We start from the raw sequence: 9,528 nt of genomic DNA on the forward strand, positions 1-9,528 counted from the left end.
ACTGCACTGGTGGGTTTTGTATGTCAGCTTGACACAAGCTGGAGTTATCTCAGAGAAAGGAGCCTCCCTTGAGGAAATGCCTCCATGAGACCCAGCCGTAAGGCATTTTCTCAATTAGTAATCAAGGGGAGAGGACCCAGCCCATTGTGGGTGATGCCATCCCTGAGCTAGTAGTTTGGGGTTCTATAAGAGAGCAAGCTGAGCAAGCCAGGGGAAGCAAGGCAGTAAGTAACATCCCTCCATGGCCTCTGCATCAGCTCCTGCTTCCTGCCCTCTGTGAGCTCCAGTCCTGACTTCCTGTGGTGATGAACAGCAATGTGGAAGAGTAAGCTGAATAAACCCTTTCCTCCCCAACTTGCTTCTTGATCATGATGTTTGTTCAGAAATAGAAGCCCTGACTGAGACACTTACAAGTAAGAGCTAGAAAAATGGCACCTACACACTGATCCTAACAGAAGCACAGGCTGCAGGGTGACTGTCTATCCCGTTCTCCTGGACATGAGACATGGGTAGAGGGTCAACATCCTGTTCCTCCACTTCCAGTAGGAAGCCATGGCTCTGGAGCTGGTTCACAGGTCGCCACAATGGCTGTGACATTACATAGTAGATAGTAGGCCTCTGGAATCTATTGGAATTAGAAGCAGTGGCAACAGTATATGCACCCTTGTATTCACCCACGTGCATTTTGGTCAGGTTACAGCAGTCCATGATCAAGTGAAGGCCATCACATGTCCATCCCCAGATGCTGGATAAGCAGGACTTCTCGTCGGGCTCAGGTCTCTTCTGCAGTATGGCCTGAGCACCACAAATGCAGTTAAATGATCCATGAGCTCCATCACTCATGTTGGGGCCAGAATTTGCCCCACAAACCAAACGAACACTGATCTCGGTCAGACAGGGATGGTTTATTGAGCACTCACCGTAGGGCCGATCAATCAGGGTCACAGGTCAGACTTGGGAGCTGATTGGAACCCCTAAACCAGAATCCTACAGAGCTTTTAGGCCTGAAATCCATAAACATCTGGGCCAAGTTATTCCACCGACCAGGATTTAGGGATAGGGGATTTCTTTAGGAACATGTCTTTGTTCTACATTTACCCTGTTCCCATTGGTTGGGGTATCCGTGTCTTGCCAGCCAGGATGCCAGTTTCCCACATATATGTGTCTCTTTCTGCCAGGTAGGATGCCCGTTCCCAGTGAGGTCTTGGGAACTTTACTGGACTTCTACTCAAAATGGAGGTTTGGCTTCAAATGGCTTCTTATATTGGTATAGGTGTCTCTCTATGTTTAAGCCCATCCCAGGGGCAGCTTATAGAGGAAAAAAGACACATAAAAGTTTATATATAGGTGCAGGAAGTGCAGCCTGGCAGTTGGTTTGGGTCCAAGCTTATTGTACCTGACTGTACAAAGTAGTTTTTTTTTTCTTCTTTTTTTCGGAGCTGGGGACCGAACCCAGGTCCTTGCGCTTGCTAGGCAAGTGCTCTACCACTGAGCTAAATCCCCAACCCCTACAAAGTAGTTCTAATGGACTTCTACTGTGACTGGTTTCCAAGAACAGGGAAGCACAGACTGTAAGAGAATATGCAATCACCTTGGGCAGGAGAAAGTTTCCTTGTAACAGTAATAACAACCGACATAAATGGCTGACTAGACAAGCAACAGTTATCCAGGCCTTAACAATTCACATAATACACGGAAGTGGGCTCATCTGACTCCTCTTCAGCACCGGAGCTGCTCTGCTCTTTGCAAGCCTGGAAACTAATGCAACATAGTATCTGCCCAGGCAGCCATGCTTCTCCCTGGAGAGTCGGGTGGGAAGTACTGGTCCAGAGTTGGTTACACTGTTGAGCTCCTCAGATTTAATTTTCATGTCCTGAGAGCCAGGAAAGCCACCAGCAGTATCAAGCAGATACATGCTGAAACCAACTCCTGATCCTATGTCAAAGACACAGCGGATGGATGGCTGACACCCTCTGTATGAGCATCACAGGATCGGAACATTCACTGCCCACTTGGAAGTTGACACCAATGGCGTCAGCTTTGAGCTCTTTTGCTGGGTGTGGTGGCACAGGCTTTTAGTCTTAGCACTCAGGAGGCAGAGGCAGGCAAATTTGTGAGTTCGGAGAGAGCAAGTTCCAGGAAAAAAAATTAGGTCGTTTGCCCTTTCCGAGAGAAGCCTGCTGGTTTTGAGTGTGAAGATAAACTTAACACTGAGGTGACAAAGAGCTTTGGAATCTTCTGTGGCAATCAGAAAGAACAACTTTGCCTTTGGGTGTGCTCTGGCGGCTTTCATGAGCTTCACTGTCAAAAGCCATCGTCTGGATTCCATTACTGCAGCATACTTCATTCGGGATACTTGTAAACACCAGGATTTACCTCTCTGGAGGCACCCCAAGACCCTGTACCAACTGTATTTTTCAGTGTTGCTTGCACAGTCGAGTCCTGCCCCAGTGGTAGCTAGGGTGTTCACTATGGCTCTGCTATCATTGTATATGATTTCATAAACGGGAGTGACATGAAGAAGAACTTTTAGCCATTGTAAATGCTTCTTTTTTAAAAAAAGATTATTTATATATGAGTACACTGTAGCTGTCTCCAGACACACCAGAAGAGGGCATCAGATCCCATTACAGATGGTTGTGAGCCACCATGTGGTTGCTGGGATTCGAACTCAGGACCTCTGGAAGAGCAGTCAGTGCTCTTAACCACTGAGCCATCTCTCCAGTCCCATAAATGCTTCTTTAGAATGTCCATGGTATAAAAGGCATCCTTATCTTCAGAGGAAGAAAGCTCATTAATGTCTGGTCCAGAATGTCCTTGGCAGTCAAGCCTTCATAGAGAATATGGCAGTCAAACTCTCCTTAGTAAAGCTGTTCATATGTCTACAGAAAACCTAGAGAAGGAATTGAATTACTGCCAGCTCCTCACAAGGCAGGTTATCCAGAAACTCTGACTACTGTCCGCTTGGAGCAGCTGAAATGTTCCCACAGTGCATAGGCACTGCTGGAGCGAGCTGGCTGGCCCCGAGAAGACTTCAGCCTTCTTTGAGTCAACTGCTAGTGGTGGCCCCCAAGCTGCTGACTGAGGGCAGGTAGCTGCAAGGACTGACAAAGCCCAATGTCACAAGGCATCATTACTTATACACCTGGCATCTACATTCTTTTTTTTTTTTTTTTTTTTTTTTCGAGCTGGGGATCAACCCAGGGCCTTGTGCATGCTAGGCAAGCGCTCTACCGCTGAGCTAAATCCCCAACCCCTTCTTTTGTTATTCTTTAAAATCTGCTGTCGCTGTTGTCCAACCTGTCATATCCATGTAACACATTTATTTTTAGAATAAAATGACATGGCTATGAAAACTGGGGCTATGGCTTAAGGGTAGTGCCAGAAGCCATGTAGGCAAGCAAGTGAGTTTTCTGGAGATGGCCCACCATTTTGCATGGCCGAGATGGGTGAGCTCCGAGATTGCAGGGCCCTTAGAGCTGTCATCCCAGGAATGCGTCTTGCTGTTAATATGCCTTTCCCATCCATCTTCCATAGCCTAAGGATTCCTAGGCATTAGCCCCCTATTGGGCAGATTTACTGCAGAATCGATATGAAGATGTACATTCATGTAGTAGTGCTGGGTAGATGAACTGATGATTTCGTAATTCCTGATAATGATTTTATAAAATCCCTAAATGGATACAAGTAATTTCAAGCCCCCTATAGACTAAAAGCTGCAATGAGAGCTCTGTAAGCCTTCATGTGTTATGAGCTAATTGAACTAGGAAAAGAAAGCAGGCTTGGGCCAAATTTATGATCAAGCAAAACATTCTTTCTAGGTTAACAACAAGACCACTGTCTGCTAACTAAAGGTCATAAACTGACTATTAGTGACAGGTACAAGGACAGAAAATGAATGGAGAACTAGTGTAGACTTATATTTCTTGAAAACCTTCTTTAATAAGTGCCCTTAAACACTTTAACCTCTTTTCTAGCCCACCATCCGCCAGAGGTAGTGGAAAGGAAAGGTTAATAGGACAAAGGAGGATGTGGACCTATTGAGAAAGAGTTATTTGGGGGCTGGAGACATGGCTCAGCAGTTAAGAGCACCGGCTGCTCTTCCAGAGGTCCTGAGTTCAAATCCCAGCAACCACATGGTGGCTCACAACCATCTATAATGGAATCAGATGCCCTTTCTTGGTGTGTCTGAAGACAGTGACAGTGTATTCATATATATAAAATAAATAAATCTTAAGAAAGAAAGAAAGAAAGAAAGAAAGAAAGAAAGAAAGAAAGAAAGAAAGAGTTCTTTGGAGGAATCCAGTCTGGGTTGTCAGGATATTAGATGAATGAGCAGCACTGGCTCCCTCCATTTGCAAACACCATTCACGAATCAGCAATAGCAGGTTGATCTAACCTCAAGGATCTGCCAAGCGGTCGGAGTTGGCAGAAGCAGCAAGGAACCGCCAGACCACTAGAGGTTCTTTTTTTTTTTTTTTTTTTTTTTTTCTTTTTTCAGAGCCGGACCGAACCTAGGGCCTTGCGCTTGGTAGGCAAGCACTCTACCGCTGAGCTAAATCCCCAACCCCTAGAGGTTCTTTAGAGTGCTTCTCTCTACAAAGTCACAGCAAATGATGACCAGCAAAGAGTGGCGAGGCAAACCAATACCACACAGCTTCGTTCATTGTCTGTTGAGCTGGCTATATTTATATCCTTTCAAAATATCATGTTTTCTCAAGCGTCTGCTCTAGCAAAACATCACATGCCCCCTTTCCAGACTGCTTCCAGAAAAATACCACATGTCTATTCTCAGCAAAACATCCCCCCACGGGGTGGGGATTTGGCTCAGTGGTAGAGCGCTTGCCTACCAAGCCCAAGGCCCTGGGTTCAGTCCCCAGCTCCGAAAAAAAGAAAAAAAAAAAAAAATCCCCCCACATGTCTGCTTAAGCAAAAGCATCCTCTCCTAAGACAGATTCCAGAAAAACATCACATGACATGACTGAGTCTCCAAAGAAACCAGAAATCTTCACTTCAGACTAGTCTGTCAATAGAAGACTTCAAAGTACTGAGACACAAGGCAGATGATTTGTCTCTTGACAAAACCGTGTTAACTTATGACATAAAAATTATTGCTTTAGGGGCTGGAGAGATGGCTCAGCGGTTAAGAGCACTGACTGCTCTTCCAGAGGTCCTGAGTTCAATTCCCAGCAACCACATGGTGGCTCACATCCATCTATAACAGATTCTGGTGTATCTGAAGACAGCTACAATGTACCTATATATACTAAATAAATAAAATATTTAAAAAAATTATTGCTTTAAACTTCTTTTTTTTTTTTGGTTCTTTTTTTCGGAGTTGGGGACCGAACCCAGGGCCTTGCGCTTCCTAGGCAAGCGCTCTACCACTGAGCTAAATCCCCAACCCCTTAAACTTCTAATAAGCTTATGGAGCTAATAACATAATAAATGTTTAGTCAGGTAGTAGTCTTAATAGAAAGACGTAAACAATTCTGCTGTAGTTCTTTAAGTCTTATCAATTTATGATATGAACTATTGCCTTAAACTTACTAGGAACGTATGGACTATAAGGATTCTTTGAAAGCCATGCAATCAAGTATAAGAGAAAGTATAAGAACTAAGAACTACAATAAAACAGGAGGTGTAGCCTTCTTCAGCGTCATCCAGTATATGTATCTGTTCTTTCTCTTTCCTTTTTTCTTTTCTTTTGTTTCTTGTTCACAAAGAGTGAGTGAACTCCAAGCCTCTTGACTGTCAAGTGAGGGACCCTTGAACCAGAGAGAAAAGAGCTAAGTAACTAAGGTTTTTTTCTTAATCCCTTGCAGCAACCAGCAGGAATTAATTGACAGAGATCAGTGGCTTTTAGCCACAGAATTGCAAGAGAGATTTAAAATGCTGGAGGCCATCAGCTTCCAGCCCCCAGAAGAATAAGAGAGAGTTACAAGGCCAGAGAGCTTCCGACACTGTGTCCCACCTCAGTGCCTGACCCTGGCATGGTAGGGCACTTGACTAATCAACATATGAGGTTCTGGGTTCAATCTGTAGTCTGGTTTAAAAAGTAAATACACTCCAAGGCAGCTGCCTACATCAATCCGTGTACACAGCACTGAAGCCTGGATTTTTGTTTTGTATTTTAAGTATTTTATGTGTCTAAATGTCTTGCTGTATGAGTGTCTGTGTATCACATGTGTACAGTGGCTGCAAAGGACAGAAGGAAGTGGGGAATTCCCTGGAAATAGAGATACAGACAGTTGTGTGGTCCTGGAAATGGGACTAGAGTCCTCTGTAAGAGCAGCCAGTGCTCTTAAAGGATGAGGCATCTCCCCAGCCCCGTGTACTTTCCTGAGCTGTAACTCAAGCACTTTCTATTCTCTCTTCCTTCTTCTTCCTTCCCTGCCCACCTCCCTTGTATTTTCTTCCACAAACAGCCAAAAGCCTAAGTGTGGTTTCCCTTCCACTCTGGGCTTTCCCCACTCTCTCAGAAATGCTCTTCCCCTCCCCCATGCACCAACTTGTCAACCTCCATTGCTGAACACACTAAGCCCTCTTAGACCTGTTAGGAGGCAGCTGCAGGAGTTCAGCCACCTCGGGAACGAGTTCCACCATGCTGGCAGGATCAAAACTGAGTTCCTGTTCCCCGGCCCTGGAACCGACCCCAGTTCCTGTCCTGCTGCTTCAGTCGTTTCGGGTTTGTCTGTTAGTCAGTAGAGGATGTTAAGAGGGAAGATGCTGCCACCCCGTTATCTGACTAAGGCACACACGTTATGAATGTGCTGCCTGTCTTGACAGCTTGCCCAGGAGGGGACCTGACTGCAAAAGGCTGACCTAAGGACCCTGAAACCAGTGGACTTGCATAAGGCCCAAGCACCAACGTTCTCCCTTGCTTAACCCCTTGTTAAGGGGTTAATACGTTAAGGGGTTAATATATGACTGGTCAGTGCAACTGATCCCAAACTGGCCGCCTCCCTGAGCACACCAAAAATAAAGCTTTCAGGGCTGGAGAGATGGCTCAGTGGTTAAGAGCAGTCAGTGCTCTTCCAGAGGTCCTGAGTTCAATTCCCAGCAACCACATGGTGGCTCACAACCATCTGTAATGGGATCTGATGCCCTCTTCTGGTGTGTCTGAAGACAGCTACAGTGTACTCACATACAAAAATAAATAAATCTAAAAAAATTGTTCTTAAAAAAATAAAGTTTTTCATTCTCAACATCTGAAGTGAAGCGAGTGTGAGATTTCTCAGCTCTCATCCAGAACCCGACAGGACCCTTAACTCAAAAAAGCATGAGTTGCTTCCTCTCTGCCATTGCCCTCCTCCTGGCAGCCATTGCCTGAGATTTACTGCTTGGAGGCCTGGGGTTTTTCTCCAAAATCTGGGCTGGAGAGATGGCTGGACATTGCAGAGTACTCAGCGCTCTCCCAGAGGACCCTAGCTTGAGTCCCAGTACCTTTGTGGCACCTCATCTCACAGCTGTCCGAGATGTCAGTGTATGGGGATCCAACACTCTTTTCTTCACTCCAAGGGCACCCGGAAAACACACAGAGCACAAACATACATGCAGGCCGAACATCCACACACATAAAAAGAAATACAAAGTAAAGGATCTCATAAGCTTGCCCTTGTGCGTCAATGTTTTTTTTTTTCATACTCGTAATCCCAGTACTCGAGAGGCAGAGTCTCATGCAAGTGAGATTCATTCAAGTTCAAAGCTAGCCAGCCTAGTCTACATAATGAGTTCTAGGCTAGCCAGAACCACGTAGTGAGAGCCTGTCTTCATAAAATAAAACAAGCCAGACATTAAAAGAAAAAAAAAAAAAGGAAAGCCAAGACTAAACGTTATGAAGGGCTGATTTGCGCAGAGTAAAAGGCACCTTGTAGAGGGAGCATTCCCATCCAGGCAGACACTGACGCATTTCCACTTCATTTCATGTGCTCAGACACCCACTAATCTGCTTCCCTGTGGATAGCTTGCCTTTGCTTGCTCTGGAGTTTCGTATGAATGGGAACACACCCGCTGCCAGATCCCACTGTCTGGCTTCTTTCACTGTGCATAAACGTTTTTGAAGTTAATTTGTGCTTTTCAGTAGTTTGGTGTAATTTACTGTTTCTTCCTCTTCCTCCTCCTCTTTCTGCCCTCCCCCATTCTTTCGTTTTGAGAAAGGGTCCTGTTCTGTAGTCTAGGTCACTTAGAACTTCAGATTCTCCTACTTCAGTCTGCTAAGTGCAGACAAGGTAGGTACTACCAAATCTAGCTGAAGCTTGTGACTTAAAAATTTTAAACATATTGTGTGTATATTTATGTATATAAATATATGATTATATATTGTATATATACATATACCATGTTTATATGTATACACACACACGTGGGGTTCATATATGCCATAGCATGGATGTAGAGGTCAGAAAACAACTTTTGGGTATTTTTCCTTCTACCATATAGGTTCCAGGGATCAAACCCAGATGTCAGGCTTCTCAGCAAGATCTTTTATCTGATGACCCATCTAGGTGGCTCAAGCATGCTGCATTTATTTCCTTTTTATTTTGTCCTGCATTTTTATGTAAGTGGATATTAAGTATGCACGATGTCAGTGCACTACATGAATGTAATGTCGGCAGAGGCCAGAAGAGGGCGAGTATTAGATCCCGAGACTGGAGTGAAAGCGGGTTGTGAGCTGCTGGGAATGGACCCCAGAGTTCCATGACAGTTGGACCATTTCTCCTGTTCAGGTTTTTTGATTTGTTTGGTTACAGTGTTTCACTGTGTAACTCTGGCTGTCCTGAATTATGTAAACCTGCTAGTTTTGTGCCTAACTCTTAGCACGCCTTTCTGTTCTGCCCATCCTCAATCTTAAATCCGCAATCCGCATCAAAGCGGTTTTTCTCTTCAGACACACTAGAAGAGGGCATCTGATCCCATTACACATGGTTGTGAGCCACTGTGAGTGCTGGGACTTGAACTCAGGATCTCTGGAAGAGCAGTCAGTGCTTAGCCGCTGAGCCATCTCCCCAGTCCCCTAAAGTGTTTTAATTGTCAGCATGGCGGCACACACCTTTAATTTCAGTACCAGGGAGGCAGAAGCAGACATGGGCGGATCTCAGGGAGTTTCAAATTGGCCAGGCTACAGAGTAAGGCCCTATCAAAAAACAAACAAACAAAACCAGGTCGTTAGTATACGTTAGTATACTATACTATACTGCTCTGCACTAAACTGACAAGTTTTGAGATTGTTTTGAGCATCGCCAGGAATTCGGATTTAACGTGAATCTGGATCCCTAAAATCCAGGGGAACTCCTCAGAATGCCGAGGGTGTCGGTGTGAAGCCGAGTCTCTGTCCCGTCACCTCTGACACCTCCTAGGGAAGCTTAGAAGGTTTACGAATAAACAGTTTACTCAATTCAGGCCTGGGTCAGGAGAAGCCGCTTATCTTTCGACCTTCTCAAGATGGCGGCTCTACAGTCCGCTCGAGCTACTCTAGCCACTTCCGAGATGGCGGATCCAGGCAGGCCCGAAAATCTCGCGTTAGGT

General features: G+C 45.1%; 1 pseudogene; it reads right to left on the reverse strand.

Annotated features, from left to right (window-relative positions):
* Positions 1-435: 435 nt before the first annotated feature.
* Positions 436-3,438, reverse strand: LOC116893383 (annotated as a pseudogene).
* Positions 3,439-9,528: the final 6,090 nt, after the last annotated feature.

This window comes from Rattus rattus, chromosome 2 (assembly GCF_011064425.1).
Source record: "Rattus rattus isolate New Zealand chromosome 2, Rrattus_CSIRO_v1, whole genome shotgun sequence".
Taxonomy (NCBI): Eukaryota; Metazoa; Chordata; class Mammalia; order Rodentia; family Muridae; genus Rattus; species Rattus rattus.